We start from the raw sequence: 13334 nt of genomic DNA, 5'->3' as shown, positions 1-13334 counted from the left end.
CACATATCATTTCTGCTCACTTGTCACATTGGTCCAATAAAGCCACAGGGCCACCATTGATCAAAGGATGAAGAAAAAGGCAATCGTGCCATGTGCCCTGAAGAAGAGACAACTATATTTGTGGTCAGTCCTAGTGACTACCACCTCTATACAAGCTCCACCCCAAATATAACTTCCATTCTGACATTCTGAATGTACCCTCTAAAACTCTTTCTCAGTCATTATAAATGTATCTAATCCAAGAGTATTCTCTCTACCTCCTGCCTTAACTAAAATCTGTCTCCCTCTTAGATAACCATTCCCCTATCCCCTACCCCATAACCCTCTCCAAATTTCTCCTTTTCTCTTCTTCCTTTCTCTCTCATCCACAAAGTCACCTACTTCTCTTGTAGGAGGAAGCATTTAGTGTCATGATACCCTATGTCCAGGCCATTAGTCTTCCATCTTGTGTAAAAAAAAAAAAAACACCTTTCTTTCAGGTTCTCACATATGACTATATCCCTTCTATCCCTCCACATGACTACTATCTATGCCCAGCTTCTCTGTTATTGACCCTCTTAACTCTGATGATCTTCACTTATTTTCTTCCACCACTCATTCCACAGCCATACTCTTAGTTCGTATATTCATCTGGAACCTGTGTTCCACCTTTGAAGTCTTAAGTTTGAGTATCCTACCTTCTTGCACCAACCTCCTGCCTTTCACCTCCTGTTTGAACATAAGAGTATCGTAGCTCTCAGTTCCTTTCTCCAGTCAGCTAGTAGAGTAATTCAAATAAAAAATTGACTATTTCACTCCTGAACAGCATACTGCTTAAACCCCTTCACAGGCTCCCATAGCATAAGTTTTCAAACTTGGCTACATAATAGAGTCAGTTGAGGAGATTCTTAAAAATCCCAATACCAGACCACATCCCAAATAAGTTAAATCAGAACTTTTGGGGTGCCAAGAGCGAGTGGTTTTTTTAAAGCTCTCAAGTGATCCCAATGTGCAGCCAAGGTTGAGAACCCACTGAGTTAGAAGATAATGTCCAACCATGAAAGGTAAATTACTTAAACAATTGGCAGGGTTCTTTTCCAAACACGTTTTTCCAACCACCTGCATCAGAATAATCAACGGTGCTTATTTTTCTGGGCTCCACCCCAAGATATTGAGTTATGGTGACTCTAGCTACATTCCCAGAGTCTAATTTTCAATAACTCTCCAGGTGATTCTAATGCATGCTAAAAATTGAGAATCACTTCCTGACATGCACATTAACTTAGTCACACTGAACTCTTGATATGTCCCTATGAATACAGCTTATGCTAAGTGAAGACCATTAGATAGAATTATGAAATATAACATATAACCACATCTTCTGCATTATCAAATTGTGAAAAGCCTGAGACTAGTAAAGAGAAACAAAGACACCATAACAGATCCGGAAGACCAAAGGAAAGACATCTGTAGAGCCATCCCAGATTCTGATGTCTCCTAGTCAGGTCCAGTTTATCCTTCCATTAACCCCCTTTCCCCCATAAAGGTCAATGTTAATCTATTCCATGAATCACAGATCATCTAATGAACACATTCCCCATTTTTAGTGCTTTTCCAGCAGTTTCCCTCTCCTACCCAAAATAAATAAATATTTGTTGAATGAATCATTCAGTATTAGTGCCAAAAATTTTCAGTTAAGGGTGAAAGAATTTCTGGGTACCTCTCTGCCACTAAGAAAGTCATTGTAATGATGTCATATTGCTCAACTTTAGGTACAGATCTAAAGTCTCCCTGTCAAAACATTTTGGTAGTCTTTCCTCTCTCAAAATACAGAACTCCCTTCCACATGTCAACCAAACACTAAGGACATCACAATTCTGCCTCATCTGAGCCAAATCCCTTCTTCTTACCCAACGGTGTCTAGAAGCCAGCTCACAAGAGCAACTTGTTAAATATTCAGGAATTTTGGGAACTGGTTTTCAAAACTTTAGTTTGAAATCAGCCATGATGGGAGCATTTATACCACAGAAATCGGCAAATGCTACAAATAAGAGCTAGTTTGTTTTGGTTTGTTTTATTGGTAGGGCCAGTTTACCAGTAAACCACTACCCTCACATAAATTTCTTATTTATATAGACATTTCAAGTTTACAAACTTTTTCAAGTCCATTATTACACTTGAATTCCCATGATAACACTATGAAGAAAATACCGTGTTCCTCATTTTGTATACAGAAAGCTAAAGCTTACCACAGTTAAATAACTTGTCTATTGTCACTGAGATTCAAAAAGAAAAAAGATCTGCCTTTTATTTTATGCCGCCTTCCAAAGCAGTACTTTATCGAATAAGGTTAATAACTTGTAAACCTAAAGCAAAAGCTATAAATTCTCTGTGTGATCATTCATTCCTATCTTTGGTTCATCAACAAACATTTATTAACTGACTACTAGTGTGTCAGACTCTGTGACAGATACCGAGATTACAAAGATAAATAAGACACAGTTCCTGTCCTCAAGGACCTGCCCATCTATTGGGAAGGAAAGACATCTTAACATATAAATCACAATAAAGTGTGGGCCCTGGGCCCACATGTATTCACTGTGGCTGGGAAGAAGGCAGATGTCTGCCCCTCAAATGCACTCTTGACAGTAATGAAGTTTATTACATTTTAGGACAACCAGAAATAGCACTTCAAAACCCTATGGCCTCACGCCTCCCAAAACATGTAGCAGATGACATGACAATTCTACAAAACATAACACTACCTATGTATGTCCAAAGATCAGTGACAGGAAGAAAATACCCATTTTTGCCTCTCAGATATACATCCAGGCAATGCAAACATATTATCATTGGTTTCCTTACATCTGCCAAGAGGCAATATGTCAAATAAATAATTTAGACCAGCTGAGGCACCACAAGAAAACAAAGCCATCAGTCATCTGGGCTGCATTATTGATTGCCAATAACAAGATACTTGCTAAGACAAATGACTCAGCTATTATACTACTGAGGCTTTAGCCTGTCTCAACTACATAAATCATATTGAACTGTTTGTTGTTTCAAGATGTGCAAACATATCTATAATCATTTTTGTCCCCCATTTTTGCAGTATATCTTAGGTGGCTCCTCATATGCAGAAGGTAGATTCATTATTCCCTCAACTTACGCAATTTTTCTTTCTCTGGGTACATGTTACCAAATGCCTGTTGCATCTATTTAATGGAGAACTATGCTTGTTTATACTTATTCCTAGAAGACCTAGATATTTGGCTAGAGATAAATGAGAAAGAGCAAATTGTAATTAATTCATTAATCAAACTAATTCATTTCAGATAAATCAAGGTGTGACAGAATGAATGCACAGCAGCTGGAGTCAGAAGCCCTCGGTTCCAGGATGGCCTACTGGTTATGTGACCTAGGACACCTATTTCTTATCCAAGTCTTGGTTTCCTTTACAAAATTGGAATAACACTACTTGACCTGCCTATCACATGATCATGAGAATGAAAATTTGAAAACTGTAAAGCACTCTATATAGATGAGGAAACTGTTTCAACATAAACCTGTCCTTTTATGAACTATCAAGTGTGGGTGGATCTGTTTGGCATTCCAAGCAGAAACAGATGGAACTGTCAAATTAGAATAATTCCGAGGTTGGGGTGATTTACCAAGAGACCAATTACAAAATGTAGGTGGGATAGAGAAACCACAAGAGACAGTGCAGGAACTTGAGACTAGCAGCATCATGACAATGATTTCTTCTAAGCCTGAAAGGATGTCAGATGGGAGAGATTACCTAAAGAACCTAGAATTACAAAGACCGGGTTACCTTGAAAAGAGCAAAGATCTTTCACAGACACAGCCAGCCCCAGGGCACCTCAGAGTTAACTCACACAGGCTTCTAGGGCAAAGAGCAAGGTAGGAAAGGGAGGAGAGTATATCATGAGGGACAAAGGCAGAGATTCTGCCGAGTGGGGAACAATCTGTTACAATTATTCTACCACTCTGGACATCAACCACAAAGCCATGTTCTCCTTTTACTCTCCAAAGCGTTCAGTTTTGAAATCATATCAACTTTGTCTCTCTCATTTCCATCACATCCGTCTCCTAATATCTATGTCTATTGCCTTTGTCCATATCTATATTAGGCAGGAATCTTTGACTACAAATGGCAGAGACCAGCTCAAATTGGCTGAAACAATAAAAGAAACTTACTGGCTCATCAATGAAACCTCCAGAAAAATTATGTCTTCAGCCATGGTTGGATTCATGAGTTGCATCATTTCATTATGATTAAGTCTTTCTTTCTCTCCTGTGTCATCTTCTTTCCCAGGCTGTGCTTTATGCTATTGGCTTCCACACTGGGTAGGCTCTCTTCCTATGGGGAATTCAAGTACCTTAAGGTTACTATGTTTCTGGACGCAGAATCACAAAAGCCAAACGAGTCTTGGTGTTCCATACCTGTTTACATTCATATTCATGTTCAACACCATCGGAGATTATATAGGGATTTGTAGCCAGATTTCTAGCTAAGATTTAGTACTATATTTCCCTGGAATTCCCTCCCTGCCCACCTTCTTTAAGGAAGTGAGTGACAATAGCACTGAAAGGTGCAACAATCATTATAGATAGTGAAGTAGATAATACATTAATGAATTCTGGCTCTTCTTAAACTCCATTTCACCTTTGACCCATATTGGAACTCTTCCTTAACTTTTCAGGTAGTAAAAGGGGAGAAAAATCCTGAAAATATTCTACAGTTTAAATTTTAGTGTATGTGGCCAATCTCTGGCTGCCTTGTTGTGAATATTGAATGATATCTTTCAAAGCACTCACAGAGATGGTGGGTCAATAAATATTAGTGCCCTGTGCTTGCATCTGTCTTATTAATACTCCAGAGGCACAGCCAACAATGCATGTTAGAATTCTCACTTCACAAATAAGGAAACTGAGCCTTTCAAAATTATTCTGTTGGTAAATAGAAAAGTATGATTCAAGTCCATATTTGACACCAAATCCCCAAAGTCTTCTATTTTACCAGGATGCCATCTTTATGCCTCTATTGCTAAGGAATCATCAAGCATAGTAGCTAAAAATCATTTTGAAGCTAAAGTATTTAAGTAACAATACAGCAGTGTTTTCCTTTAAGCTGGCGTGAGATAATAGAAAAAACATATATTGATCTCTGCCCCTGGTTCCTGGCACAGAGCTCTTGAAACTCTTGTATTTTCCTGGGTGATAGGAGTGTCTTTTGTCCTAATGAAGCAACTTTGGGTGGGCTTATGGATGAGCAATGGTCACTGGAAAGAACAAACCATGATTAGAAGTCTGGAACTTTTATCCCCTCCCCCCTTCTCCTGAGAAAGGAGAAGGGCTATAAATGGAGTTTACGACCAATCATGCCTGCATGATTACTTCTCCATAAAAATCCCAATAGTATTAGGTTTGCAGAGTTTCCAAATTGGTAAACATATCCAACACTGGAAGGGTAATGTACCCCAACTCCACAGGGACAGAAGCTCCTGCCTCTGGACCCTCCCAGACCTCATCATATGTATCTGGGTGTTTCATCTAAGTCCTTTATCATACCTCTTACTAACCTGATAAACATAATTAAGTGCTTCCCTGGGTTCTTAGAGCCACTCTAACGCATTAATCAAACCTGAAGAGGGGGTATAGAAACCTTTGATTTGCTGCCAAATCAGACAGAAGTTGTGGGGTAACCCGGGGATCTACTACTTGCAATTGGCATCTGACATGGGGTGAGAGTAGTCTTGCGGTACTGAGCCCTTCACCTGTGGGATCTGGCACTATCTCCAGGTAGAGAGTGTCAGAATTGAATTAAACTGTAGGACACCTGGCTGGTGGCACAGAGAATTGCTTGTTTGGGGGGGAAAACCTTCAGACAGAAGTGTGAGAAGTGAAGCACTGTCAGTGTGGCAGTAGTGTGAAAGTAAAGGGGAAAACCCACAGGATAACAGTAAGTTTTTCATTTAAAGCTGGGTATATCTAGCATCATGGGAGAAAAGGTGCCATTAGGTCAGGACATATGGGGGCCCGAGCGTGAACTACAAAGCAGATGTTTATACTTTAATTCACACGTGTACCCTGAATTCTTCTTCAAAGTTACTCAAATTTGTCTTGCTGAAAGATGAATGAATGCAGCAGAATGCCAATTTTCTAAGTGATCTCTCCAACTGGGTTGAAGTTCTTTCACTTCCTTTCTAAAAGATGCATTTCATTTGTTATCTGGGCAGCCAAGAGTGGCATAATTATAGCTGTAAGCCAATTCTCCTGGCTGCCCATATTTTTACACTCTAACCCATCACCACCTTCACCCAAATGCCCAGACTGTTATTCATCTCACATAGACTACTGGAGAGGTCAACACACTTCCAGAAAAGCAAAACAGGGCCCAAGAACAAAGCTTTAATATGCACCTGGCTTTAAGATAAAATCACACTACCCATACCCATCTGGGGTCTGAGAACAGATGTAAGAGGAACCTGAGCTCTCCATTTTCTGACTATATATTGTTTCATTTTCACAAGAAAGAGGAAATAGAATGAGCTGAAGATTTAGACAATCCTAACTTCAAATCCCACTTACTGTCTTTATGATTTTGAGCAAGTTACTTTCCCACTCTGAGCCTTGGTTCCTATATCCAAAAAATAGGAATAATACCAACGATCTCTGGGTTGTTGTGAGGTATGCCAAATCCATGGCACAAAGTCAGTGTATAGTATCACCAATCATCAGATGGCTTTAACAATTGTGAGCTCAGTTTTCTATTATAGAAAGGTGAGTCCAGGGGCAGTAGCAAGTCTAGGTGCTTCTTTATTCCCATTATATCAGGTCTTGAGGTCTGAGACAGGTGATGGCCTCATGATGTAGCTCCCTAATAAGTCATTCACTCAGCCAAGGCTTGTGAATAAATAATACTTTACAAATGGCACTCCCTACAAGAAACAAATTGGCTGAAAGAGTCATGGTAAGTAGATAAAGCTTCTTTCCCGCTTCTGCTCCTGTTTTTGTCTGCTTCCTTGTTTGCTATTCTCACACAGGAGGAGGATGCTGATCAGAATAAAATTCCTGCCATCATCCCACATACTGGCTTTGCCTTCTGTAGAAAAAGCAAAGCTGCTTAATCTGATTAGTGAGTTGGGAAAATATAACTAAACATCCATAGACCATTCTCTTCTCCTCTGTCCCATTAGGTGTCAGCTCTCCCAAAAAAGAATATGTGTGTGTGTCCAGGTCTGCTCCTCTAAGTTTTTGATAGCTTCACAGGGGTCCAATACTACCTGTGACTGGGTAAAAAAATAAAAATAAAAACAAACAAACAAAACATCTATATAATTCTAGAGTTTACTGTTAACCAGCTCACTTGCCTGTAGTTGTATGCCACAATCTCCTTTGGCTTTATGAATAATAAAGGTGATGTTTTTGCTTCTCATGTGCCTTGCTCTTGTGTCTTCATTCTGAACTGATATAGTACTTAGACCACAGAGAGGGAGTCCTCTCAAACATCAATATGTTTTCACAAATAAGACTTCATTACCACACCCATTTACTATACAAAAACCATTTTCAAGTTCCTAATTACAGTGATTCTCCCAGCCAGGACTGTGCATTTTTTTAAGTTTATTTATTTATTTTGAGAGACAGAGAGAGCGAGTAGGGAAGAGGGAGAGAGAGAGGGAGAGAGAGAATCCCAAGCAGACTCTTCACTGTCGGCACAGAGCCCAATGTGGGGCTCAAACTCATGAACTATGAGATCATGACCTGAGCCAAAACCAAGAGTCAGATGCTTAACTGACTGAGCCACACAGGTGCCCCGAAATGTGCATTTTTTTAGAAGAGTAACTTAGCGTCTCTACATTTGTTAGGCTATTTACCATGGAAGCAGCACTGATTTCCAGCTAGCTTAACCCCAAGAACCAGTTCCCCAGCTTTGTCATTAAATCTCCTGAGACAGAATATCAATGTATAATTATTTTTTAGTTTATTTATGTATTTTGAGAGAGATAGAGACAGCATGAGTGGGGGAAGTGCAGAGAGAGAGAGAGAGAGAGACAGAGAATTCCAAGCAGACAGATGTGGGATTTGAACCCATGAAACCGTGAGATCATGACCTGAGCCAAAACCAAGAGTTGGACAGACGCTTAACCGATTGAGCCACCTAGACACCCAATGTATAATTTTTAGATCAAAAAGACATAAAAAACTATAAATGCCTTATTTCTATGGCACTTTTTTATAAAAAGCTTTTACATTTGTTAGCTTTGCTTTCAATTTGTTTTTACATTTTTATCTATATTTTATCTTCATATTCTGAAAATTACTGACAAAGTGGCAAGTATTAGTCAAATAATGTTATAGATAAAGAAAGTTTTAGAGAGGCAGTGTTCATCAAGATCATACAGACCATAGCTAAGTTAAAGTGAAATTTAATGTATCCAATTCCCTGCCCTCAAACTGCATACAGCCTACTAGGAGAGAGACCAGTAAACAAGAAATCATAACCCAGATAACAGACACCATAATAGCTACCTTGGGAGATCACATAGGAGGGACTCTGATCCAGCCTTGGCGAGTGAGAAGTTACTTGCTGGAGGCGAGTGAAGAGATGGGTGTTAAGGTATGAAAGTTACAGGCAGGAGGAATAGCACATTCAAAGGAGGGGAGAACATGATTGTTCAGGTAACCACAAATTGTTCACTATGGGGCTGGGGTACAAATTGCTAACACTGAGCAGAAAAAGATAAGCCTTAGAGAAATAAACAAAAACCAAACAGGACAAGATTTTTTTTTCTTCAAGTGTAAGAATATGGGCTTCATTTCAAAAATATGGAGACCTCACAGGCTCAGCTTCTGTCACCACATCAAACTACATATATGTGTACACTTCTTTACCTCTTAAACCCAAACTAAAATAGAAGACAACTAGCATACAGTCTCCAAACATTCAAGATTGGTGCACCATGACCTTACCCCAAGTTTACCCAAAAAAAGAGCATTTCAGTTTAAATGATAAACATAAGCCTGAAAAAAATTTTCCAAGATCATTCTGCGCTCAAAAAACTTCACTTCCCAGCACCCTACAGGTGCACACTGGGTCACCGCCTCCCAGGACTAACTGATGAACAGTTGCTATGTCTTCAACCAGCTGTGCAGGGGGACTCTGGTGAATGTCACTATGGAATGGTTTGATTTTCAGGACAGCTTAAGACTTTTCTTTCGCCTTTCCCTTCTAGCAAACAACTAATTTCTCATAAGGCATTCCATTTTTAAACATATACACATTTCATTCTCCCCAAAATACACCCCCACACACGCATATGCATACACACACAGTCATTTAGAACTAGAGGACTTCCTATGCTGGCAAACACATGTTAATATTAAGTGGATGTATATATCAGAATGGCACATCCAGAATATACAACAGTAATAATTCCTTCTATTTGCATGGTTCCTTTTATTTATAATTTATACACAGCTGCTCCCAAAAAGAATGTGAGACAGATACAGCACTTTAAAATTTACAAAGCATTCTATCTTGTGACAACCCTGTGAGAGAGGAAGACCAAACATTAAGCAGACTTGTCAGGAAAAAAAAAAAAAAAGAAACTGAGGCTGACATGGTTAAGGTGACTTTTTCAAGCCCAGAGTCAGGACTCTGAAAGCCTTGAGCTGCGTTTTTTCAACCGCATAAGGTCATTCCTCTAACAGTCTGTGTACCCGCCAGCTCTGTGTAAGGACATCCTGAGGAATGAGTAAAAGTCATCACGAGTATGAGAACACATTCCACACACTCCACGCTTACTCTCCACAGCCCCACTCCTAACCTCTCAGGTGTTATGAATCATCGCCAATACTTATTGGGTGTTTAGAATATGAGCAGCAGTGCTAGAAGTGTTTTACAGTTAAGTGCGTGTATTACCTCATGTAATCCTCACCACAGCCTTATGAGGCAGTTAATATTAATTCCATTTTATGTATGAGAAAAGTGAGGCAGAGAAAAGTTAAAATAACTTGCCCATATGGACACAACTAGTAGGTTTTAGAGTCAAATTTCATACACAGGCAGTCTTTATCCATGGGCTCACTTGTTTAACCGCTATGCTCTGCTTGTTTTTTGCCCCAGAAATTTCTTCAGAATAGATGTGTCACAAGTAATAGGTTTTGGGGCACCTGGGTGGCTCATTCGGTTAAGCATCTGACTCTTGATTTTGGCTCAGGTCATAATCTTATGGTCTTGAGATGAAGCCCCATATCAGGCTCTATGCTGATAGCACAGAGCCTGCTTGGGATTGTCTCTCTCTCTCCCTCTCTGCCCCTCTCCTGCTTATACATGCGCATGCTCTCTCAAAATAAATAAACTTAAAAAAATCAGTTTTGTGCCCAAAAAGAGGTTTGTGTGTGTGTGTACATGTACATATATATATGTATATGTATGTATGTATGTATATGTATGTATATATATATGTATATTTACATATGCATATATGCTGAGCAGTGTGTTCCTCTTTTTACACATGCCTCAAGGGACCAATGAGTCTTCTAGAGGACCCGCACAGTCTTCTCAGGTTACCTCCAAACCCTCCCAAGCCCACATACAAGTAGATTTTCAAACAGAGTTCTCCTCTCCCTAACTTCAAACTTCCATCCCCATCATAACCAATCGGACTGGAGTCACTGACTATAGAGGACCATTGACTTGTCCCAGAAGTTATTTTGAAAACAGAAAATATTAAAACATTTTGGACTCAGGTACAAAAGTCATCTACATAATAAACTCCAGATTTATTTTCAGAGATATAATGGTGAATCATGATGCCCAATTGCATTAGTATATCTATACTACAGTGCCACCATCCAGCCACCTACCTCTATAGCCTCCAAACCCTTACCTTACCATGTATCTTACCATCACTGCCAAGCACAGGTGGCCCTATATCATCACTGTACCTTACAGGGTTTCTGAATCTTCTAAACCTGAACTCTAATGACTGTTACTCAATTCTGTCCGAGCATTCTTAACCCGGTAAGGAACTGACATCACCCAAATTGATTTTGGGTCATTAGAAACATCAGCAGGAGGAAAAAGTTAGAGATTTAAAAAGAAGTTAAAGGGACAGGAATGCCTGGGTGGCTTAGTCGGTTTAGCATCTGACTCCTGATTTCAGCTTAGGTCCTGGGATCGAGCCCCACATTGGACTCTGCATTAGGCTCCCTGCTGGGTGTGGTGCCTACCTGGGATTCTCTCTCTGTCTCCCCCTGCCCCTCTCCCTCACTCGTGCTGTCTCTCTAAAATTAAAAAAAAAAAAAAAGTAAAAAGGACAAGTTTCTGGCATAAAAACTGACAGTAAAAAAAGAATCCAAGGAGAACAAAAGGAAAATTTTATTTATACTACTTTTGGATAATTACAACTGCCAAGAAAGAAAATGAAACTAACCACGGTTGAAAGGTACAATGATTGAAGAATTTATTTTTTTATTGATCCAAGTATGATGGAGACTGTGGGTTGCCTATCCAATACCCAAATTTTGTTGGGAGCCATAATATGTCTAAATACAAGGAAGAGGAGGAGGAGGAGAAGGAGGAAGAGGAGGAGGAAGAGAAAGAGAAAAAGGATGCAGAAGAAATTGGAGAGGAAACTACATTTCCCAGACCCCTAGGAAAATAGCATTTATTTGTTATGTGATACAGTTCTGGCCAATAAAATATAAGCAGAGGTTGCTGGGGAGGTTTTTAGGAAAAAAAAATTCTCCAAAGATGGCTCACTGCCTTGGTGAATGCCCTTTTCCTTTATCCTATACCTTTCTTTTTCCCATGGAATTTAGACATGAAACCAAGAGTAAATCATCTATCTTAAGACTGAGGAGACACATAAGAGGCTATATTCTGACACAAACAGGCTATCATATCAGCCATGGGTACCACACCTATCTTACACTACAAAAATAAAACTAATTTTTCAAGCCATCATTTTGAGAAGCTGTATTTCTCACAGCTGAATGCAATTTATAACTGATGTACCATGCCATGCTAACCTCTGCAAATGTCAAGATAAATATATAAACTTATTCCAACAAGGGAACAAAACTCCAATGGGGCTTTTCCTAAAATGGATGTCATCATTAGTTGAGTTAGGATGGAGTACTTATAGGCTTCCTTGCTTTTATTTTCTGTCTTGATTAAAATGATTCATATTTTGTGATTTTGATCACATTGTCAGAGAAAAAAATAGTCATGAATAATGATTTATAATACATTCAGATAATAACTCCCAAGTAGTTTTGAAAACTCTAACATGTATTTGACAATTATAATTCCTTTCTCCAGAGACAAAGGCTAAGTGGTAGAGTGGCATGTATACCTTGTCTCCCTCTACAAACCCCTACCCTCCATTGAGATTATATTTATACCCCCGGCTAACCTATGGGTTTAAACAATCACCTTCCTAAATGGCTAGTATATTTACAAAGTACCAACGAACCCTGACTGAGACCTTCTACAGATAAGTCAACTTGCTAGTGATTATCTTCCCCGAAACACAGGCAAGTGAGAAGGATCAACCATCACCCATTCACAATCTATTCCTTCATCCCAACATACACTGTTCCCTTTAGAATACATGCCTAAATGCTATTTATGCCTGTCTGGCTCAGTTGGAAGAACATGCAACTCTTGATCTCAGGGCTGAGTTTGAGCCCCATGTTGGGTGTAGAAATTACAAAAATAAATAAATAAACTTACAAAATATATGATATTCTAATTTTGTAGCAAGGATATATGATGGATACCAGTTCAAATCACCAATACCAGAATCAGTCTCAACTAATTAAAACAAAAATTCCCTTCTACTTTTATTAAGAATGTCCTTGCTTAACTGCATAGGAGTAATCAATGTTAATGTCAATGTTTACACAACAAACTCAAGCCATGTGCCTAATGTACTTGTCATATCATACCTGGAAATAAAGACAAGAGTAATTAATAAAAAAAAAAATTAGAGTATCTTTAGCAGTAGAAGACATTAACAACAAAACAAAATACAAGAAGTTTTTATATTTAAGTATTTAGAAATCATTGGTAATGTTTTAAATAATATTGAAAGTTTTCTAAGTGGCAGGCATTATGCCAAGCGCTACATGTATATTATCTCATTTATTTGTTCTGTTTAGAAGGTAGGTAATATTTTAGACCCATCTCCCATTTTAAAGACAAAATACCTTCAGATCAGATAAATTAACGGTCCAGTCACACAACCAGTAAGTGATGGAGCCAAGATTCTAACAAATTCAGACTGGTCCCTTGGTGAAATTAAGTATTTCATTCTATC

At 38.9% G+C, this 13334-nt stretch overlaps 1 long non-coding RNA gene across 2 annotated transcripts in view; it reads right to left on the bottom strand.

Annotated features, from left to right (window-relative positions):
• LOC113603395 (uncharacterized) overlaps positions 1–13334 on the bottom strand; it is a 284281-nt gene that overhangs the window by 137095 nt on the left and 133852 nt on the right. For both annotated transcript variants that reach the window (XR_003424969.2, XR_003424968.2), the window contains exon 3: positions 4198–4360. This is a non-coding gene — a long non-coding RNA (uncharacterized LOC113603395). The remainder of the gene's footprint in view (positions 1–4197; positions 4361–13334) is intronic.

Source organism: Acinonyx jubatus, chromosome D1, assembly GCF_027475565.1.
Source record: "Acinonyx jubatus isolate Ajub_Pintada_27869175 chromosome D1, VMU_Ajub_asm_v1.0, whole genome shotgun sequence".
Taxonomy (NCBI): domain Eukaryota; kingdom Metazoa; phylum Chordata; class Mammalia; order Carnivora; family Felidae; genus Acinonyx; species Acinonyx jubatus.
The sequence above is the reverse complement of the archived record's forward strand: the minus strand, read 5'-3'. Positions and strand labels throughout refer to the sequence as shown.